The sequence below is a fragment of the Dioscorea cayenensis genome, chromosome 1 (assembly GCF_009730915.1).
Source record: "Dioscorea cayenensis subsp. rotundata cultivar TDr96_F1 chromosome 1, TDr96_F1_v2_PseudoChromosome.rev07_lg8_w22 25.fasta, whole genome shotgun sequence".
Classification (NCBI taxonomy): domain Eukaryota; kingdom Viridiplantae; phylum Streptophyta; class Magnoliopsida; order Dioscoreales; family Dioscoreaceae; genus Dioscorea; species Dioscorea cayenensis.
In genome coordinates, this window is record NC_052471.1 from 24,935,000 (window position 1) to 24,959,363 (window position 24,364).

The 24,364-nt window shown below is 40.7% G+C and overlaps 1 non-coding gene across 1 annotated transcript; it reads left to right on the top strand.

Moving 5' to 3' along the window:
* The first annotated feature begins 13,576 nt into the window (after window positions 1-13,576).
* Window positions 13,577-13,683, top strand: LOC120266314. Its single transcript, XR_005538138.1, has one exon. It is a non-coding gene; the product is annotated as a small nucleolar RNA R71 (small nucleolar RNA).
* Window positions 13,684-24,364: the final 10,681 nt, after the last annotated feature.

The window sequence follows — 24,364 nt, forward strand, 5'->3', positions numbered from 1 at the left end:
AAACCCCCTAGTGGGTACTTGTATTTGTAAACCCTAAAAGGTGTATTTGTTTCATTAACCTTTTATTTTTTTTTTCCTTAATTGATGTCTTTAATTGAGTTCCAATCTTGAAGACTTGTTGAATGATTTCTCCCTTAGAGTGACACTAGTGTTGAGAGTCTACATTGGTAATCCTTGTGAGTGAGTAACACACCATGAGGGTTAGACAAAGCAAGATTGGAGAGGGTCGAGAGGGTGAGTCGAGAGGTAGCAGAGCATCCCCTTTCCCCTCCGGGGTGATTTATCCTACCTCCACGTTCCAAGAATTTTTTGCGGTCATAATAGAATGAAGGGTTAAGGAATGAACTCCGCTGGGGCTTAGTTACGCGAGCAACAGAGTGAAGCGTTGAAGTGACTTTAACACCTGGGCTTAATTGTGACTAAGGGTCTTTCGCCTGGACCAAAAGGTTAGATCTACATATAGGAATAGGGTTTATCACTTGGAATCCCTAGAGCTTATTGTAACTTTACACAGTGTGAGGTGTTGAGACTGATTGATTTCTCCACCGGGGCATAGTGTAGAGTTAGTTGACCTTAGGTTTGGGACCGTGTATTTAAAGATGTCCACGACTCATTAAGAATTAGTTAGGAAGAAAAATAGTTGGTTGTGCACTTGAAGCAATAATCGTAGGAGGAACAATATCCGAGTACCCCACTTTTATCGATTACCTTTTTTCTCATTTTATTGTGTCTCTCTTTCTTATTTTCTTTAGTTTGTTTGCATCAATCTTTATCCACACCATCATTGTTTCATCTCCACTTAGTTAATTAGCAATCTTGGTGTTTCTATTCCTTATTCCTTGTGAATACGATACTCCACTCACCTGGGATTTATTACTTCGATAAACCCATGCACTTGTGGGTCACACGGAAATTGGTGTGTCAAGTTTTTGGCGCCGTTGCCGGGGAATAGACGTTTTGGAAACACTTTGCACTTTGCTATTTTAGTTATTTACCATTCATTATATTTCACCTTTTCTTATTCTATCGTCGTTCTGATTTATTTTGTTCACTCTTTGATTCCTAGGAAAATGATTAACATACCTGAATTATTTGACACAATCAAGGGAATGGTTGAAAATATAGAACGAAAAGTTCAGTTGTTTGTGGTGCAATCCACATCGTGTTGTTCCTTGCAAGAGCAATTTACCATTAACTATCCTGTGGAAGGATCAGTTGTTGACTATATGGATAAAATTCAGGATTAGAGTTGCGAATTAGATAGTGTGCTGGAATATTTTGAAAAGGCTGTGGTGGCATCTATGAGCACTCATTTGGAAGAAAGTTTAGAGAGGGTCCTTGCTCAGTTTGATTTATCCTATCATGAACAAAGACAAGAACTTTTCTCGTTGGGTGTGTCAACTTCAGTGCAAGAATTTGTGCAACAGAGGATGTCGCTGTTATTAAAGATCATTCAGAGACATGTACACTAGCAGAAGAGATGGGGAATGATCTTGAACAAGTGGAGGATGGTTTTAAATAAATTGACAGATTGAAGGAAAACAGATTGCGGCCATCAATTGAGGAACCACCCGAATTGGAGCTTAAAACTTTGCCGGTACATTTGGAATATGCCTTTATAATGGAAAAATTAAAGCTCCCGGTGATCGTAGCTTCAAATCTATCTACTGATCAGAAAGACAAGCTTGTGAATATGTTGAAAAGACATAAGTCAGCTATTGCTTGGAAGATTTTAGATATCAAGGGCATCAATCCATCATTTTACACTCATGAAATCTTGATGGAGGATAATTACAAATCTGTGATCCAACCTCAAAGAAGATTGAACCCAAACATGAAGGAAGTTGTTAAGACAGAGGTGGTAAAACTTTTATATGTGGTAATTATTTATCCATCTCCGACAGTGCATGGGTGAGCCCAACTCAAGTAGTCCCGAAGAAGGGAGGAATGACGGTTGTGAGGAATGAAAAGAATGAACTAATCCCAACCAGAACAGGCACGGGATGGTGTGTTTGTATTGATTACAGAAGGCTGAATGATGCTATTCGAAAGGACCATTTTCCATTGCCGTTTATTGATCAGATGTTGGAGCCGTTGGTAGGGTATCAGTTTTATTTCTTCCTTGATGGTATGTCTTGGTACTTGATAAGTGCTTGACTAAACATGTTTTTATACGTGTTTTACATGCATTGAGCATCATTTTATATGTGGTTTATGGCTCGTATCGTGTATTGGGTGTTCTTATATGCATATAAGTTGTGAATGCATTGGAAATGCAAAAGGAAGCAACAATAGTCTATTAAGGCACTATGTTGAGAGTTCTTGCGCAAATCAAGGACGAAAGCACAAGAGGAGTTCATGAATGAGGAGATGTGTGCCAACTTCCATAGATATGCAAGTCATTTCACCATTTGGAAGGGCACAAAGACAGTCACATTTTCACATTCATACTCTTTGTGAGGGTTTCAAGATCTTTCAAGACGTATCGATGAAGAAAAGTCTTATAGCCTACAACATAATTGTGTGCCCGATTATGTGGCCTCAAGAGAAGAATGTTCGGATCGCATTTATAGAAATCACTATAGCAAAAGCAATGCAGCAATTTTGCTGTAGTAGTAATGTAGCAAAATTACTGTTCATGCGCCCGCGAGGAAATTCCTGCAGCCCATGCGGGCGCATGGAAAATGCACATGGGCACGTGGGGGCACATGACAGACACGGTCTAAGGCCTATAAATAGCCATTTTTCCCTATTCTTTCTCATCTTTTGTGCGGCTCTTGAGGGGTGAGACGGCTAAGGTTTGGAAAGGAGGTCTTTGCCGATTTCGAGGGTGTTCTTCACCAACTTTGATAGTTTCCTTTGACATCATAGCACTTGGGAAGCCACCGGCAACCTAGCTTCGGAGAGGAATCCTTCAAGACGTTGAACTACCCACCAAGGCCTATCATCATGAATTCAAGGGGGGTTTCTCTATGGTTTTTGTTGCTTTTCATTATATTAATCATTGTCTTGTAACTTGCCCCATAGAGGGCTAAACCCTAGTAGGTATTTGGGCATGTGAACCTTAGGATCTATGTTTTTGTATTGATTTGCTTTATGTTTCTATTAAATCCGAGTTGATTTGAGTTTTAATCTTGTATTCCCATTGCTTGTTTGTTTTATTAATCCTTGTGGTTGATTGGATTTGCATGATTTGTTACTTTGATGAGAGAGAGGTCTCCATTAGAGTTAGAACTTCAAGGTTAAAGAAGGTTGAGATGGTGAATCATGAGATAGTGGAGTGTCCCCTTTCCCTTCCGATTGATTGTTTCCTATCTCCGTATTCCCTAGACTCTATGCAACCATATTTGGTGTGAGGCATGAGATTGAGAGATTTCTCCACCGGGACCTTGTAGGAGGTTAGGGATCCTTCGCTGGGAATTAGGGTTGGATCTATCTTTAGGAATCGGTTTCACTCTTAGGTGTCCTTAGAGCGTATTGCGGTCATATGGGGAGTGAAGTGCTGAGATTAAGCGATTTCTCCGCCGGGACCTTGTAGGGGACTAGTACTGGTGGCTTGGAGGCAAGGCCGGTTGTTCTTGGATTACCTTGATTCTTTAGACTGTATTTAGAAGCATTTAGCGAATCTCGAACTTCATGTTAGATCCTAGGGGGAGCACTGCCCGAGTACCTCATCTTTATTGATTAAGATTCTCCCTCCATTTCATCCTTGCATATTCGTTTCCGGTATTAATTTCTTCACACATTAGATCACCACACCTTTTCATTTATTATTAGGCTAGAAAGCAGAGAAGAAATTAGTACTAGTAGCCCTGTTTCTTGTGGATTAGACTACCTGACTCACCGGGACAGAGGAAAGATAAGTAGTTCCGACCGATCTATTATGCTAGCAAGACACTTACAAGTGCTCAAGAGAATTATACTACCACCGAAAAAGAGTTGTTAGTAGTGGTGTTTGCTTTTACAAATTTAGGCCATATCTCATCTTATCTAGGGTCGCTGTATTTACTGATCACTCGGCCCCTGTTATCTTATGAACAAAGCGGATGCAAAACCGAGGTTGATTCATTGGATCCTATTGTTACAAGAGTTTGATATAGAGATAAAAGATAAGAGGGGAACCAAAAATGTGGTTGCAGACCTGATAAGTGTCTAAATATACGTATTTTAGTGTATATATTTGATGTATCTAACATGTATTTTTATAAGAATTGATGCTCGTTTTGTGCTTAATCGTGTGTTATTTGCTTTGCAGGGCACGAAAATGCCACGGAAGACACGAAGATACAATTTGCGCGAAAAAAAGAAGAAAACCAGGTCATGGTATTGTAGCAAAAGCATTGTAGCTACCACTGTAGCATCTGGTGGGTTTTCGAGTCAGGAATTAAATCTTGGCATACGGCCTCAATGCTGCCCGGGATGATCACTGTAGCTATAGAAGAAGATGATTTGCTTGAAGGCATACTGGCTCAATGAGGTTGAGCCAGTATAGACACTATTCTGAGAGTATTTGTGGAGATTGCCTACCCCAAACACTGTCAATGAGGGGCTCAATAAGGACATCATTGAGCCGGTATACCACCTCAATCAAATCCTCATTGAGCTCGGGATACCACCCGTGATTGAGGCCATTTGGAGTGTATGATGAGTGGTATATAGGATGATTTTGGGGAGGATTGAGAGAACTTTTTGGAGAGTTTTTTGGCAGCCACCATTTGGGAGAAAGGAGAGGAACGAAGCCATCATTTTGGGGAGAGTTTGGCTTGAGGCATGGGAAGATCAAGGGGCTTGAACTTCAAGGGAAAAGCTTCATCATCAAAGGAGGAGGAGCATTCGGCATTCCTTGGGCTAGAAGAAGCATCATTCGGCCGGCATTCTCCCTCCTCATCATCATTCATACTAGGGAGTGCCAATTATGCATTTACTTCTTGTTTTTGTTGTGTTTGAGATACTTGTTTGTGTGATAGCACACTAGACCGCCAAGTCCACCGGATGTAGGTGAACCTTGGGGGGTTCACATGTATTTTGGATGCTTCACTTTTATTTGGAATGAATTGGTGTGATTTATGGTTTAGCTCATTGTGTTTTATGCCTGGAACTATTATGTGGAGAAATCCTTAGTTCTTGTTTGAGTTGTGCACGTAGATGTGACCTACATGCGTGTACTGGATCATTATTGTGCTAGAAGGGGAGATCTTTGACCAATATGCCGAGAAATTGGATGTAGGTTGCCCCTCTGAACCATGAGGATGAACTTAGGTTAAGTGTATCCTTGTTGCGCGATCTCCATTCACTTAATGCAGTCGTAGGAATATGATTAAGGAGAGATCCTTGTCATCATTTGTACGGGATTAGGGTTTAACCGCCGAGAAATTGGGGTTGAACTATTGTTGAGATCCGTCGGTCTAAATCACCCTTGCTATTTTATTCCTATGCATCCATACATCATGATGACCCCTCTTGGGAATCCTCATCCCTAGGTCTGTTCTTATCATCATTGGTCTTGTGATTTTCTTGCTCGCCTTGGAATTGTTATACTTGTGTTTTATTTATATTCTTGCATGAATTAGAGTATTATACCATGCTTAAGTTGCAAGGTTAGAAAGTGAGTGATGGAGGAGTAATAGGAGCTCCTTAGCCCCGTAGAATACGATCCTTGGGCTTTTGCACAAGGTATTACTTGGCGACCCCGTACACTTGCGGGAAATCAACCAAGACCATTTGTCTCGATTGGAGGGGTGTGAAGGTCAAGAGCCAGCAACCAAAGAAATTAATGATTTCTTTCCCGAGGAACACTTGTTTGTAGTTCACAGTTCAGAATCAGAGGGCACTCCTTGGTTTGCATATTTTGCAAATTACTTATCAGGGAAAGTTCTTACAGAGGGCCTCACATTCCAACAAAAGAAGTTCTTTAGTGATATGAGGAATTATTTTTGGGATGACCCATACCTGTTCCATATTTCTGCAGATCACGTAGTTCAGAGATGTGTATCAAGGGAAGAGGGATGGGACATTCTTGCACATTATCACTCAGGGCCAGTTGGGGGATTGATAAGTGCTTGTGTGTTAAGAATGCAAAGTATTCTTTCCTTATGATGAGCATTACTTTTATCAGGTTTAAGCACTAATACATGTGTATTTGTGTTCCTTTGAGCATGTAAGGTTGTGAAGCTAAGTATTAAGAAAAGAAGCCAAAAGTAGATCGTGAACGCACTATTTGGTGGAATCTTAGAAGGAACAAATGTGAAGACACAAGTGGGGGGCTCTAAGATACGTGAATGCGTGCCAACCTCCATGTATTCAAGTCAGTACAATGAGTTGGAGGGGAATGAATTCAGTCACATTTGCGTATCCCGACTTGTGTAATGATAACATGATCTTTACCAATGAACCCGTTTATTGAAGAAGTGACGCAACCTACGGCATAAATGTGTGCCCGTTTATGTTGCCTCCATGAAAAGTGGATTCGGTAGTGTTTTTGGCAGGGTATTGCAGCAGGTTACTGTAACAAACCAGTGTAGTAATTTACTGTAGCAGTTACTGTTTTCAGCCGACAAATATCAGAATTCCAGAGAATCCACACAGGTGTGTGGAAATTCCACAGGCCCGTGTGGAAATTCCAGAGGGGTGTGTGGAACATCCACAAGCCCTGTAGATGCTCGATTCCATTCTATTTAAAGCCGTTTTTCAGCCTAATTTGAGGATCCTTTTTCCCATCTTTTCTACATCTTTTGAGAGGCCGGCGGCTAGGGTTTAGAACGGTTTTGGCAAGGCTTTTGAAGTGGTTCTCCGGCTTTGACACCGTGATTCTCTTGGAAGATAGTTGTTGGGGGAGCTTTCATCGGCACCGATTTAGCGAGGTGTGCCTTAGGCTTGACAAGGGGACCTTTGGAGAGGATGAGGCCACTCCACAAGACCATCTATACAAATACCGAGGGGGTTTTTGCTATGGATTACTTGTTTTTACTTTTGATTTCATTATTGATTGTATCTTGCTCCATGGAGAGCTAAACCCCCTAGTGGGTACTTGGACATGTAAACCCTAGGATGTTATTATTTCATTGACTTTTTATTATGCTTTCCTTAATTGATGTTTTTAATTGAATTCCAATCTTGAATGCTTGCTGAATGATTTCTCCCTTAGAGTGACACTAGGGCTGATTGTCCATCTTGGTAGCCTTTGTGGATGAGTGACATACCATGAGGGATAGACAAAGAAAGATTAGAGAGGGTCGAGAGACTGAGTTGAGAGGTAGTGGAGCGTCCCCTTTCCCCTTCAGTGTGATTTATCCTACCTCCATGTTCCAAGAGTTCTTTTGCGGTCACAATAGAGTGAAAGGTTAAGGGATGAACTCCGCTGGGGCTTAGTTGCGCAAGCAACAGAGTGAAGAGTTGAAGTGACTTTAACACCTGGGGCTTAATTGTAACTAGGGGTCTTTACTTGAACCAAAGGGTTAAATCTACATATAAGAATAGGGTTTATCACTTGGAATTCTTAGAGCTTCTTGCAACTTTACAAAGTGTGAGGTGTTGAGACTGGTTGATTTCTCCGTCGGGACATAGTGTAGAGTTAGTCATGGTTGACCTTAGGTTTGGGATCTTGTATTTAAGGATGTCCATGACTAATTAAGCATTAGTTAGGAAGCATAATAGTTGGTTATGCACTTGATGCAATATTCCTAAAAGGAACACTATCCGAGTACCCCACTTTTATCAATTGCCTTTCCTCTCATTTATTTGTGCCTCTCTTTCTTATTTTCTTAGTTAAGTAGTAATCTTGGTGTTTTTATTTCTTATTCCCTGTGGATACGATACCCCACTCAGCTGTGATTTATTACTTCGAGAAACCCGTGCACTTGCGGGTCTCACGCAAGGAGCGTTGTCATGGATATTATGCGTCAAGTAGAACTACTAAAAAGGGTATAGTTGTTGTATTCTATTGGCCTACCTTATTTGAGGATGCACATTAGTTTGTTCTTCGATGCGACGGTTGTCAAAGTGCTGGAAATCTATCACAACAGGATGAAATGCCTCAGAATCCAACGTAATTTTGTGAGGTGTTTGATGTATGGGGTATTGACTTCATGGGTCCATTTCCAAAGTCTAATGCTAATTAATACATTCTGGTTGCAGTTGATTTTGTGTCTAAATGGGTGGAGGCTGAAGCTTTACCTACTAATGACGCCAAAACCGTGGTAAAATTTTTAAAGAGGTTGTACACTCGATTTGGGACCCCACGAATTATCATTAGTGATCGAGGGACTTATTTCCGCAACACTCAGCTTGAGAAAGTTTTGAAGCGCTACGGGTGCATCATCGCCTTGCTACTCTCTACCATCCGCAGACAAGTAGTCAAGTAGAAGTCATAAATAGAGAGCTTAAGAGAATCTTGACAAAGTCCATGGAACAAGTGAAGCGGGATTGGTCGGAAAGCCTGAATGACACACTTTGGGCTCATAGAACGGCATATAAACCATCGATAGGGACCACTCCTTATAATTTGGTATATGGTAAGTTGTTTCATTTGCCTGTGGAGCTCAAGCACAAAGCTTATTGAGCCATCAAGGCTATGAATTTTGACTTGAGAAAAGCAGGGAAACAAAGAATGCTTAATATTAATGAGTTGGATGAATGGAGAATGAAGGCGTGGGAGAATGCAAGAATTTACAAGGAAAGAATTTGGAAGTGGCATGACAAGCTTATTAAAACTCCGAAAGAATTCAAGGTGGGCGATCAAGTGTTATTGTTCAATTCTCGCCTAAGGCTATTTCTGGGGAAGCTCAAGTCTAGATGGTTTGGGCCTTACACCGTGACTGAGGTGTCACCCCATGGTGCTATTGAAATTTCTCATCCGGAGAAGGAAACATTCAAGGTGAACGGACATTGGCTAAAGCTTTATTTTGGTGAAGAGGTTAGTAAAGATGACATGGAAGTATTCTTTCTCCTTGAGCCCCCGTGAGGTAAGGCAAGGTACGTCAAGCTAAGTGACGTTAAACAAGCGCTTCTTGGGAGGTAACCCAAGTCTTTGCTGTTTTTCTAAGTGTTAGTTTAGTATTTGCATGAATAAAGCTTTGAGTGTTGGTGTCTTGATCTTTTAGATGCTATTGCTGTGATTTTGTTATGGATTGGTTGGTGTTATAGTGTGCATAAATGTGTGTTGTGGAATATCTTGGTTATTTGAGCATGTGTTTCATGATTCTCTGGTTTATTTTGCATTGTAGAGGCAGGCTCTAAGTATGTATAATTGTTCAGGAACTTTATGAAGAGCCTGTAAATTTTTCTAAGTTAACCAAAGAAGACACACAGCCGTGTGGAAATTCCACACGGGCGTGTGTTTTCGTTCAGAGCTCATCTCGAGAGGACAAAGAGGCATGTGTTTGCCCCTATGACCGGCCTTCTGACGGTCACACGCCCGTGTGGAAATTCCACACGGGCATGTGTTTCTCTGCTGACGTTCAGAGCTCTATCCCGAGAAGATACAAGGGCGTGTGAATGCCCCTGTGAGTGGCCTTGTGAAGATCCACGCTCGTGTGGAATTTCCACATGAGCGTGTGGAACACTTAGACTTTTTCTTGGTTGGACAGAGAAGTCACAGGGACCTATGGATCCTCCTGTGGGTCGGGCACACGGGTGTGGGAAATTTTCACACGCCCGTGTGGATGCATTCAGAGGCAAAGAGTGCTATCCTAAGAGCACACAAGGGCATGTGTTTGCCCCTATGAAGCTCTCCTGTGGAGTCACACGGGCGTGGGTAATTCCACACGCCCGTGTGGATGTACAGAATTCAACAGGCCGCGATTTCCTTTATAAACCTATCTACCCTTTCTCATTTTCAGACTTCCAAATGCTCAGAGAACATACTCATTCACTCTCCCCGACCTTGCACCGCTGATTTAGAGAGGTTTTACTCGAGCTTTCCGGTTGATTTCAAGTTTTTCTTCTTCATCTCGTCGGTAAACCATTATTCTCTCTTTTCTTCGCCATTACTTGATTTTATTTGATTAAAATGGAGAATGTGGTTTGTTTCTATGATAAAGTGGTTAATGTATGTTTAGAATTAGTTTAGAAGTGGTTTTTGTGGTGTATTTGTGGATTTTTAGTATAGTGGCCATGCAGCTTTCACACCTCGTGGATCCACAAGGGCGTGTGGAATTTCCACACGGCCGTGTGGATATCTGCGGTATGGATTTTTGACTAATCTTATCAATTTCCTTTCAAATCTCGTAGGCATGGCCCCTAGGACAAAGATGCCAGCTAGCAAGCGTCCTCTAGAGCACTCTCCAGAACTTAAGCATATAGAGTTTACTATACCCGAGCACCGAGCTCAGTTTGAGACTGTTTCCAAACTTAAGTTCGGTCAGACGCGGTTTCGAGATTCGAGCACTGTGCGTGAGATACAATTGGATGATGAGGTTCATGCGACACAGGCCGTGTAGCATGCAGAGGTGATGGAACGTCTTGATATTCTACAGTAGTTACTCGTGCACGATACGTCCTCACTCTACATCATGAGACCAAGGACCCCTCAGGCTCCTCCAGCATCACCATCGCTAGATCCACCGGCACCATTTGATTATGCACCTACACCAGCAGTAGCAGAGCAGGTAGAGCATGACACCGACACTTGATATGTCTTTTATTTATTTTATTTCTTGCATTTTACTTTTTTTCATTTCATTTTGGACTTGTACACTCAGAAAGGATCTTCCTTCTAAGTTTATCTTTTATTTTTGTCTCGAGTTGTATTTTATTGCTCTATCTTTCATATACTCGAGTGTATTTTGTTTTTGTTGAGCTTCACTGAACCCCTTGTGTATGCGTGGAGATGGTCTTGTCAGTATGGAAATTGATAACTAGTCATGGGCACTGCCAATGTGTTTTTACACTTGGCCGTGTGTGCTTCACAACCCGTTGGAACTCCACTCCCAAGGAATTTAGCTTCATCAAACGCACCACTAGGAGTTCAGGGGAGTACTGTTTCAATTGTCCACTCCCACATATATTTTTATTGTTATATCTTTTATTGTGCTTGCATGTATACATTGAGGGAAATGTACATCTTAAGTGTGGGGGGAAATTCACATTACACAAGTTCTATACTTATGCTTTGATTGTGCATGCTCACGTAGCCAATGGCGGTTCACCTTAGTGGCAATGATTGTATTCTTGAGTTTAGGAGAATTTTTAACATTGAATATTCTCATGCTCTAGTTTTTACTTGAATTTCTAGGAATTTTTGTCTGATTCACACTTTTTGCATTACTCGCTCATTAAACTCTTATGGAAACTCAAGTAAGTGTTTAAGGGACTAAGTAGCTTTATTTCTTGTATTTCATTTTGCTTAAAAAAAAGAAGAAAAATTTTTATACTTGTTTGGTTATGCATTGGGGGGTGGAAATAGCTACCACCTATGAAGTATGAAACTACTTTCATAAGTCAGATACTAGTTATGCCCTAATGAGAGAAAGAGCTATCTCATAGGATGAGTGAAAGTTATTACCCCGGTAGAAAGAGCTACCACCTCAAAAGTGTGAAAGTCACCTTAACTTCCGCTTTGGAAAGGGCTACCTTAAAGGATGTGCGAAGCTACTACCACCTCTTTAATTTGTTTTGTATGTAAATAAGTCCCTTATGCTTGGAAGTTTGCGGAGTATACTCTGGGTTGATTTGAGTGAGTTCACACACTTACACGATTTCGGGTTTGTTGTCCTTTTTAATTCGAGTTTTTAGCTAGAACAATGATTTTTCGTATTTAGTGTTGAAATTTCCTTTACTTGTAGAATGCTTCCCTTGCATGCTTTTGTGAACCTAAGGCCAAGCACTTTCAATATTTCCTTTTTCTATGCTTCCATATTTTATTTTTTCTTGAGGACAAGCAAAAGCTTAAGTGTGTGGGAGTTTGATAAGTGCTTCTGTACTAAGAATACGAAGTATTCTTTTCTTATGATGAGCATTACCTTTATCATATTTTAGCACTAATACAAGTGCTTTTGTGTTCTTTTGCCCATATAGGGTGGTGAAGTCAAATAAAGAAGATAGAAGCCAAAATGGATTGTGAACGCATATTGTGGATGAAATCTTGGCATAGACAAATGAGAAGACACAAGTTAGGCTCAAAGATACATGAATGTGTGCCAAACTCAATGTATTAAAACAATTACAATGGCTTGGAGCGGTACAAAGGCAGTCACATTTGCGTATCCCGACTTGTGCAATGATAGCAAGATTTTTACGAATGAGACCTTTTATTGAAGAAAGGACGTGATCTACGGCATAAACGTGTGCACGTTTATGTTGCCTTAATAAAAAGTGTGGATTCGGGAGTATTTTGGGGGAGTACTGTAGCAGGTACAGTAGCTTGACAAGGGGACCTTTGGAGAGGACAAGGCTACTCCACAAGACCATTGACACGAATAAAGAGGGGGATTTTTCTATGGATTACATGTTTTTACTTTTGATTTCATTATTGATTTTATCTTGCTTCATGGAGAGCTAAACCCCCTAGTGGGTACTTGGATTTATGAACACTAAAAGATGTATTTGTTTCATTAATCTTTTATTTTGTTTTCCTTAATTGATGTCTTTAATTAAGTTCCAAACTTGAATGCTTGTTGAATGATTTCTCCATTAGAGGGATACTAGGATTGAGAGTCTACATTGGTAATCCTTGTGAGTGAGTGACACACCATATGGGTTAGACAAAGCAAGATTGAAGAGGGTCGAGAGGGTGAGTCGAGAGGTAGCGGAGTGTCCCCTTTTCCCTTCGAGGTTATTTATCCTACCTCCACATTACAAGAGTTATTTATGGTCACAATAGAGTGAAGGGTTAAGGGATGAACTCCGCTGGGGCTTAGTTGCGTGAGTAATAGAGTGAAGCATTAAAGCGACTTTAACACCTGGGGTTGAATTGTGACTAGGGGTCTTTCGCCTAGACCAAAGGGTTAGATATAAATATAGGAATAAGGTTTATCACTTGGAATCCCTAGAGCTTCTTGTAACTTTACACAGTGTGAGATGTTGAGAATGGTTGATTTCTCCGCTCGGGCATAGTGTAGAGTTAGTCACGGTTGACCTTAGGTTTGATACCATGTATTTAAGGATGTCCACGACTCATTAAGTATTAGTTAGGAAGCATAATAGTTGGTTTTGCACTTGAAGTAATAATCCTAAGAGGAATAATATCTGAGTACTCCACTTTTATCGATTTCCTTTTCTCTTATTTTATTGTGCCTCTCTTTCTTATTTTCTTTAGTTTGTTTGCATTGATCTTTATCCACACCATAATTGTTTCATCTCCACTTAGTTAAGTAGCAATATTGGTGTTTTGATTCCTTATTCCTTGAGGATACGATACCCCACTCACCTGGGATTTATTACTTCGACAAACCCGTGCACTTGTGGGTCACACGCAAATTGGTGTGTCCATTGGTAGTTGTTTAACCCTATTTCTTCAATTAATTGACGAGCCTCATCGAGGGTCTTGCTACCTAAGGTACCTCCTGCTGCAGCATCCAAGAGTTGCCTTGTACTCGGATTCAGACCGTTGTAAAAGGTCTGAACAATCATCCACTCCGGGAATCCGTGTTGTGGGAACTTTCTCAGGAGCTCCTTGAACCTTTCCCATGTCTCAAATAGAGACTCCAATTCCAATTGTTCAAAGGATGAGATCTCATTCCTAAGCTTTGCATATTTTCTGGGAGGTAAATAACGGCCAAGAAAAGCTTCTACCATCTCCTCCTATGTGGTAATTGATGCTCTAGGTAATGAGTGTAGCCACTGCTTCGCTTTCCCTTTCAAAGAAAATGGGAAGGCTCTCAACTTGATGGCATCATCCGTTACGCCACTTATCTTCAGCATGTCACACACCTCGAGAAAGTTCTCTATATGACTGTTTGGATCCTGATCGGCCAAACCATTGAACTGTACGGATTGCTGTAACATATGGATGAATGCCGGCTTCAGCTCAAAGTTCTGAGCTGTAATTGAGGGACGCACAATGCTCGATTGTGTCCCTAATACTGAAGGTCTGGCATAATCGGATAATGTCCGCTACTGCTCATTCTGTTATGCCATGTTTTCAGATTCTTCTACTTCCAAATCAGCTAGATCAGACTGTTCTTGCACAGGTTCTTTCCCTTTTCTTCTAAGTGTACGTCCGAGCTCGGGGTCTCCTTCAATCAATATTGAGGGGTTCCCTCAGGTCATAACCTAGAGCTACATCCAAAAAAAAGAAAAAAAAATCATAACGATGATAGAATAAGATAATATGAAATAGAATGAATAAATGAATAACTAAGAAAACAAAGTGCAAAGTATCTCTAAACGCCTACTTACTGGCAATGGCGCCAAAAACTTGACACGTCCAAGTATGTGTGTAAACTGCAAGTGCACGCGTGTCGAAGTAATAATCCCAGATGAGTGGGTATCGTATCCACAGAGAGTAGGGAATAAAGACACTTAAGTTGTTTCTTAACTAGTGTAGAAGATGAATAGTGATAAGTGTGATAAAATATGAAATAACGAAAATAAAAACAACAAGATAGAAGGCACAAGTAAGGGAAAAGGTAAGGCAATCGATAAAGATGGGGTACCCGGATATTGATCCTCGTAGGACAATCGTTTCAAGTACAAGAACCCTCTATTATACTTCCTAATTGATGCAACAATGAGTCGTAGAAATTCTTAATTACATGATCCCAAATCTAAGGTCAACCATGCCTAACTCTATACATGTCCCGGAGGAGAGATTGAATAACCTCTCAACCCCACACTCGCATAGAATTGCAATGAGCTCTAGGGATTCCAAGTGATAAACCCTATTCCTATGTATAGACCTAACCCTTTGGTCCAGGTGAAAGATCCCTAGCCACAATTAAGCCCTAGATGCTAAAAATCACTTCAACGCTTCACTCCGTTGCACTTGCAACTAAGCCTCAGCGGAAGGTCATCCCTTAGCCCATTCACTCTACTATGGCCGCAAAGAACTCTTGGAACGTGGAGGTAGGATAGATTATACCAGAGGGGAAAGGGGTCGCTCTGTTACCTCTCGACTCACCCTCTCAACCCTCTCCAATCTAGCTTTATCTAACTCTCATGGTGTGTCACTCACTCACAAGAGTTACCAACAATAACTCTCAACCCTAGTGTCACTCTAGGGGAGTATTCATACAATCAAACATAAAAGATTAGAACTCACAATAACATCAATTAATTGAAAGCATAATAAAGAGGTTCAATGAAATGAATACATCCTAGGTTTCACAAATACCCAAGTACCCATTAGGGGTTTAGCTCTCCATGGAGCTAGATACAATCAATGAAATCGAATGTAAAAATAAAGCATCCATAGAAAACCCCCTCGTTTGTCGTGGTGATGGTCTTGTAGAGAGTCCTCTACTCATCGCCAGGGTCCCTTTGTCCGGCCTAGGATACACCTCGTCGGATCGGTGCCGACGAAAACTCTCCCACTAACCTTCTTCCAAACGGCATGCGATGTTGGAGCCGTAGAACCTCTCTAAATCCCTACCCAACACCTCTTAAAACCCTAGCCGCCGTCCTCTCTCAAGTTGGGGAAAAAAATGGAGAAAATAATGTTGAAATCGGGGCTGAAATCGGATTTTAAAGGGCTGGAATCGGGATTTCACATGCCGTGTGGGTGCCCTTGTGGTTTTTTCACACAGGCGTGTTGAATTTCCACACGCCTGTGTGGATTCTCTATTTTTCTCTTTTCTCGGCCGGCTGTGAACAGTGCTGTACAGTATTCTTGCTACAGTTTGTTATAGTACCCTGCTACAGTACCGGCCCGAAAATACTCTGAATTCATGGTTTCATCGAGGTAACGCAAACGGGCACACGTTTACGTCGTGGATCGCTTTGCTTCTTCAATAACGGACATGTTGGTGGAGATCTTGTTCTATATGCACAAGTCGGAATGCTTGAATGTGACTGCCCTTGTGTCCCTCCAAATAGTTGTGCTAACTCGAATACCAGGAGGTTGGCACACATTCCCGCATCTCGAACCCGACCTATGTCTTCGCGTTTGAACCTTAGCAAGATTTCTTCCAAATTGGTGCATTACGACCCACATTGGCTTCTTTCTCTCATATTCGGCCTCACAACCCTACCTGCATGAAAGTAACATAAATACACACATATTAGCGTTAAAACCCAAGAAAAGTAATGCTTAACACAAGGAAAGAACACTTCGTATTCTTATCACATAGGCACTTATCATAGGTCATTTCGACTGATGCTTTCGAAAACTCTGCACAAGCTGGAACATGAGTTTGTGACTGCCTTTGTGCCCTTTTAATTTGGAGATAACTTTGCACATTATTGGAAGTTTGCACACACCCTCATGGTAGGTCCTGGATTGACACTTCCACACAAGAGAATCCTAAAAACCTTCATTCATAACCTATTTTCACTTCCTTTCTTCTTATACTGCCTCTACAACCTTGAATATACAAAAGAACATAAAAACACACAAATGAGACATAAAACATGGTAAAAGTAATGTTCATTATAAGTAAAACATACCCAATAATGCGCATACACAATCACTTATCATTGATGCATCAATTTAAACCAAAAATATGTAAATGGTTCACATGGTGGGTCTATTTAATACCAACAAATTTCACCTTGTATATGTTCTACAAATACAAGAGTCTCATTTCTTAATTTTATAGGTTATGGTCAAATAATCCACTTTTCCTGAGAACGAGGACCACATGGAAATCTTTGTATTGAAGAATCTTATGGTCTTTTAACGAATTTCCACATGAATTTCCAATTATTTTTTCTCATCATAATTAATTTGGGATGATTTGACAGATCATGTGAAATAATAAATATATTATAATTTGTAAGCTTATTAGCACACCTATTCTCATAGTACCAGCATGCGACAACCACCGCGATAACCTGGGGAGGGACATACACACCACTCAACCGTCGAGTCTTAGCAAGGCTTACAATTTCCCTTGATTACACAAAATTGAACAGAAATCATAAATAAGAATTATATAGAGTATGGAAGACAAAAATTGTACATGGAAGCAAGAATCTCAAAATAGGGTGATAGAATTCAAAGAGATGTAACAATTATAAGTACAATCAATTTTTTTTTTTAAAAATAGACAATTATGCAACAATATAAGGTTTTGGAAACCAAATGCACTAGTGGATCCATGTTCTTCACATAATGCAACTTGCTCAAAGACACACATACGCAAAACTGGAAATAAGGATAGATAAAAAGAGGATGCCTAGCGGTGCCTCACTGTAATACCACTAGAAGCTAAAGCTTGGAATTGAGGGAGGGGATGAGTAAGTAATTGTTGTACTCTCCGGAAGTGCACAGATTGTTACCAGTAATAAAATGGTCCCCCACAAGGGACTAGGGTTGTCGAACCATATGGACTAGACTTCTAATACAGGTTGATCCTCTAATGTCTAGTCAAACCGAAAGGGTGACAAAGGAGATAATTACCAAACAAGACTAAGGAACGAACGGGTGGAAGAATAGAAAAGACTAGGGTTGAGTTTCAATAACAAGATAGCAGTGCCCCAAGATGATTCCTATACGCTCAAGATACCAACTTGAGTCTAATGCTTACCAAGGTACATTCTAAAATACTCGTGGGTGCTCAAAAGCTTTGTTGCATCTACGGCTATCAAATATGCCATGTTCTGCAAGTGTAACTACGGACTTCATACACGCCAAGTTTTGTAACTATACTAAGTAATCACAACTACGGTAATCCACACACGCCAAGTTTTACACAAGCATCTACGCAAATCAAGCACATTAAGTTATGCAATACATAAATTAACAAAAGAAAGTAATAGAATTCCATATACATTAAAACTCAAATTGTGAAAGTATAAGAGACAACACTGTTCACAATCCCGCAGCATCATAGAATGGTTAGCCCATCATGAATTCATATAAATGAGAGAAGAAAATAAACATAAGGAAGAGATACATCTAGACTTTCTTCTTTTACAATATCTCTTCAAATGCACTTCAAGAACTCCATGGAATGGGTAACTCCTCTTCTCCGGCATCTCTAACTCATCCTTGGTCTCCTTAGCTCATATGGTGACGGTTGATCATCATTCTCTTGAGAGCTCCCCCTCTGGAGAAGAAGACTCCCAAACAAAAGGTAGTAAGAAACCCTAAATCTGGGAGTTAAAAAGGAACTTTCAGGCTCGACACGGTCAGAACACCGTTGTGCTCAGACCGTGCTTTTCTTGGAACTTGTGGGTTAAAAGGGCTAAGTGTCATCTAGAGATAATCCCCGGGGAAAGCACGGTCGTGCTTCACCCGTGCTCAACTTGAGCATGCGCATGAAAAAAGCACGTAGACCGTGCTTACCCTGAAAACATAAGTGACTCCAATCTTGAGATAATCATGGGAAGACAACACCCCATGCTTCGCCTATGCTTCTGCTAAAGAGCAGAGAAGTCAACAACCAAAGAAAACCATGGGGAGATGGCACCCCCGTGATTTTCTCGTGCTTGCATTGGACACTTAGAGAAATTGTCTTCTTTGGTTGGTTTTGTCCCTGATTTTACTCCTTATGTGTTATGAGCCCTAAAAGCCTGCATCAAATATAAACATACCAATAATAGCATCATTTATATATAAAAAGTGCTAAAAGAGTAGCAAAAGAGTGCACTGGAGGTATACAAAATATGATATGAAACGCACTTATCAAATACATCCATACTTGAATTATTCCTCATTCTTGAGCAATCACAATCAATTTAATATAAATGAAAGGATGGGTGCATAACCTCTAATCTCATCAATATAGAAAGGTTTAAAGTCATGGGGATCAAAGGTAGTTAAGTACAAGATCACGAATGCTCAAATAAAACCTCTCTCATTTCAAAAACCTATGAGTGTGTACGAACCTTAAGTCGAGTGCCCTATGTGATACTAAGCCAACTAAGTGAATAGAGACTTTAAATCTTAATAAACTAACTAGGTAGTAGCTTTATACATGATAACTACTTGTCTGATAAGAATGTAAAGTATTCTTTCCTTATGTTGAGCATTACTTTTATCAGGTTTTAGCACTAATACTTGTGTATTTGTGTTACTTTCATGCATATAGGGTTGTGGAGCTGAATGTTAAAGAAAGAAGCCAATATAGATCGTAAACGCACTATTTGGAGGAAATCCTAAGAAGGATCAAACACAAAGACATAAGTCGGGTTTAAGATGCGAGAATGTGTGCCAACCTCCTTGTATTCAAGCAAGCACAATGATTTGGAGAGGTACAAAGGCAGTCACATTCGAGTATCCCGATTTGTACATTGATAGCAAGAGCTTCATCAATGAAGCCGTTTATTGAAGAAGCAAAATGACCTATGACATAAACGCATGCCTGTTTACGTTACCTCGATGAAAACATGGATTCGGGAGTGTTTCGGGGCAGTACTATAGTAGAGTACTACAGTAAAACGCTGCAGCAATTTACTGTAGCAGGTAATGTTCACAGCCAGCTGAGAAATTGAATTTCAGAGAATCCACACGGGCGTGTGGAAATTACGCACACCTGTGCAAAAAATCCACAGGGGCACCCATAAGGGCTTGTAGATGCCTGATTCTAGCCCTTTTAAAAGCTGATTTTCAGTCCGATTTTAGCATTCTTTTCTCCATCTTTTCCCAACTTTCAAGAGGGCGGTGGCTAGGGTTTTGAGAGGTATTGGCAAGAGTTTTGGAGAGGTTCTACGGCTTCGACATCGCACTTCACTTGGAAGAACGTTATTGGGGGAGCTTTCATCGGCACCGATCCGGTGAGGTGTGCCCTAGGCCAGACAAAGGGACCTTTGGAGGAGACGAGGCTAGTCTACAAGACCATCGATAAGACTATCGAGGGGTTTTTCTATGGATTGCTTGCTTTTACATTCGATTTTATTGTTGATTGTAACTAGCTCCATTGAGAGCTAAACCCCTTAGTGGGTACTTGGCTTTGTGAACCCTAAGATGTATTTGTTTCATTAAACCTTTTATTATGATTTCCTTAATTGATGTTTTAATTGAGTTCCAATCTTGAATGTTTGATTGATTGAATGCTTCCTTACAGTGACACTAGGGTTGAGAGTTTACCTTGGTAACCCTTGTGAGTGAGTGACACACCATAAGAGTTAGACAAATCTAGATTGGAAAGGGTTGAGAGGGTGAGTCGAGAGATAGCGGAGCGTCCCCTTTCCCTTTCAATGTGATTTATTCTACCTCCATTTCCTTAAGTTCTTTGCGGTCATAGTACAGTGAACGGGCTAAGGGATGACCTTCCGCTGGGGCTTAGTTACAAAGGCAACGGATTGAAGCGTTGAAGTGATTTTAGCACCTAGGGCTTAAATGTGACTAGGCACCTCTCACCTGGACCAAAGGTTTTGTCTACATCTACGAAGAGAGTTTATCACTTGGAATCTCTAGAACTCCATGCAATTCTATACAAGTGCGAGGTGTTGAGATTGTTCGATTTCTCTACCGGGACATCGTATAGAGTTAGTCACGGTTGACCTTAGATTTGGGTCCATGTATTGAAGGATTTCCACGACTCATTAATGCATTAAATAGGAAGTATAATAGTTGGTTTTGCACTTGAAATGATTGTCCTAGGTGGAACAATATCCAAGTACCCCATTTATATCGATTGCCTTATCTCTCATTTACTTGTGCTACTCTTTCTTGTTTCTTTTATTCTTGTTTACACTACATCTTATCAACACAATCATTGTTCATTTCACTTGGTTAATTAGCAATTTAAGTATTCTTATTCACTACTCCCTGTGGATACGATACCCCACTCACCTGGGATTACTACTTCGACAAACTTGTGCACTTGCGGGGTCCTTGTCAATACACCTTGAAGGTAACCCTTTCTGCCCGTAGGTAGTTAAGTGCATACTTGTAATGCCTAAAAGTTGACTACTAAAGAGTGGCTTTCACTCTTTCAGGGCAATAGCTCTTTCTACCATCTTTTTATACAATATAAACAAGCATCCGGTAGGTCATTCCACAAGGAATTTGACTTTTTCAGTTTTTTTTTAAAGTATACACACAAGTCTCTGGAAAAACATTCAACCCAAAAACAAGTTGCTCCACAGTTAGGGTGATGTGAATTGATCTAGGTTTTCAAAACAAGAGCGAGTAAACAATTTGGCTCATAATAAGGGCCTTAACACACACAATCCCCCCTAAACTTAAGACTTTTATCAACAACAATCATAGATCATCCTAAGTCACGCAATTGTTTATAAAAATAAAACGAGAACCCTCCCCCACACTTGAATAGTGTATTTCCCTTAATGTAAAAGTACATGCAATAAAGTATAACGATTGAGAACCAAAATAAATATGGGGTTCATACGATTTTCTTGAACACAGAGAGTGATGGGGATGCTCTCAATGTGCATTCCAACATCCAATCAACTATAAACAATCCTAAGATGAGATAATAGGCACATAAGTAAAGCTCAATAGTCCAAATAACAATAAAAGAAACAAGAACTAAAAATGCAAAAAGAAAGTGCATAAAGGTAAAAAAACCAAAATATCAGTTTAGTAGGGAACTAACACACCCCTTGCGTGTGTGTACTGCAAGTGCATTGGTTGTCGAAGTAATAAAGTACCCTAGTGAGTGGGTAGTCGTATCCACATTGAATAGTGCTCAGAAACATTAGAATTGCTATTTAACTATGGTGTGGATGATTCAAGAGTGATGTGAACAATATCGATGCAAGTAAAAATAAAGTAAAGAAGAAAGAGACGTAATAGGATATAAGGAGAGGCAATCAATAGAAAATGGGGCACCGGATATTGCTTACCCTAGGACTATCGTTTCAAGTGCAAGACTAATCATTATGTCTCCTAACTGATGTCTAATGAGTGATGGTAATCCTAAAAATCATGGTTCCAAATCTAAGGTCAATTGTGACTAACCCTACATTATGCCCCGGCGGAAAGGAATACTTTCAACACCTCACACTATGTGGGGTTGCATAAAGCTCTAGGGACTTCAAGTGATAAACCCTATTCCCTAGTATATATCTAACCCTTTGGTCGAGGTGAAAGACCCCTAGTCACAATTAAGCCCCAGCACTAAAGATTACTTCATTGCTTCACTCTATCGCTTGTGCAACTAAGCCCCAGCAGAGTTTGTCTCTTAGTACTTCTCTCTATCATGACCACAAAGAACTCTTAGAACGTGGAGGTAGGATAAATCACATCCGAAGGAATATGGGACGTTTTTCTACCTCTTGACTCACCCTCTCGACCCTCTCCAACCTTGCTTTGTCTAACCCTTATGGCGTGTCACTCATCCACAAAGATTACCAAGATAGATTATCAACCCTAGTGTCACTCTAAGGGAAAATCAATGTAATAAACATTCAAGGTTGGAACTCAATTAAAACATCAATTAAAGAAATAAAACAAGAGTCAATGAAACAAAATCATCCTAGGGTTTAAAAGTCCAAGAACCCACTAGGAGTTCACCTCTCCATGGAGCAAGATACAATCAACAATGAAATCAAAAGTAAAAGCATTCTATCCATAGATAAAACTCCCTTGTAGTCCGTATCGATGGTCTTGTGAAGTTGCCTCATCTTCTCCAAGGGTTCCCTCATCAAGTCTAGGGCACAACTCACCAAATTGATGCCGACAAAAGCTTCCCAAATAACTATCTTCCAAAGGAACATGATGTCGAAGGCCGTAGAACCACTCCAAAGACCTAGTCAAAGCCTCCCCAAACACTAGCTGTGGGCACCTCTAAAGATGGGGAAAAGATGGGAAAAAGATTGGAAGAGAATCTGAAATCGCGTTATTTATAAGGGCTGGAATCAAGCATCCACACGGGCGTGTGAAATTTCCACATGGCTGTGTGGATTTCCAGAAGTTGATTTCCTGCGAGCAGTGAACAGTAACTACTATAGTGATTTCCTGCCACCAAAGTACCAAAGCCGAGTAAATGACTTGGTCAGTGTGGCTTGAGGATGACGAGGTGATGGTAGGGATCTCTGTCGAGCAACAACGGCAGTAGGAGGAGGAGGAGAAGGGTTACCAGCAACATTATCAGTAGGTCATCATATACTTTACTCGTCTTCTCATGCATTGTAAACCCGGTGTAGGATCCCCATCGACCTCAGGGTCTCGAGGGACATTGAGGCAACTCCGCTTACCATGCGCATACGATCGGTCCCCTCGAGAATGCCCATCCCTGGATCAGTCGAATGATGTATGGACTGAAAAAGAATGATCCGATCCGAGGGTCTATCCCTGATGGGCAATGGAGATGGCTACGTCATACCCAAAATGCATTTGAAAGTCATCGAGGATAGACAGCAGGAAATTGAAGTCTCATCGGCTGATGATGCTTGTACTGTCTCCCTGACATATCAAGGTGTGGCTAACAATGAAATGAATGTACCTCAGAGCTAGAGTGCGGAGGATGGTCAGTTTGACCGATGTGGGCCATAGGCAGGATCAGTATTGAGTCTCCTTCGTGCATCCTCCTTAGACTCTCTAATCGGCCGAGATATCAATAGCGAATCATATGCAGGAATTCGAGTGAATTTCACATCAAAGAGTCCAAGTCGAATGGAAAACTCTGTGAGACTCATCCTACGTAGTGTGCCATATACCTGAAATGGAATCGTATCTACTTGGTGAAAAGCTATAGTACCACAGGAAAGCTCGAATATAGTTAACACTTTGAGTGACAACTGCTTGTAGGTATTGTCGGTAATCATGAAGAGTTGATGCCATGCCCCAGTACTGAGCATTTTTTGGACCTCCTCATCTAGTCCAACCTCATGTATTACATCCTAATCGATCTTCCTTGATTCACAAAAACAACTACGAGAGAGTCTCTTGTATCGATCATAGTGAACTTGTGAATAGAAGACAGGTGCTAAGTTGGCGGGTTAGGCTGGCTCCTCACATCGAGTCCTCTTTGATGATGATGGCCTAGACGATGTATGTTTCCTCGACATGGTCTACAACAGAAATAGCTCAGTTTAGTTTAAAGATTGAAAATTTTAGGTGGAGCATGGTCATGCTAGGAGCGCACAGACTGTGCTTGATAGGAATGCAAGAGAATGCTCCCTTCCATATTGGGTTCTGAACCAAACAAAAGCACAATCATGCTTTAAGAAGAGCACGACCGTGCTTCGAGGGTGACTATCTTCCAAAAAAAAAAACCCTAAGAAGTAGCATGCTCACTAGGCTAGCAACATCATAAAAATTCATCTATTATAACTAATATGATTTACATTAAGCATTTGTAAGAATAATTAGCATGAAATCATCAAAATAAGACCTTTAAACAAAGCGAAGGGGCAT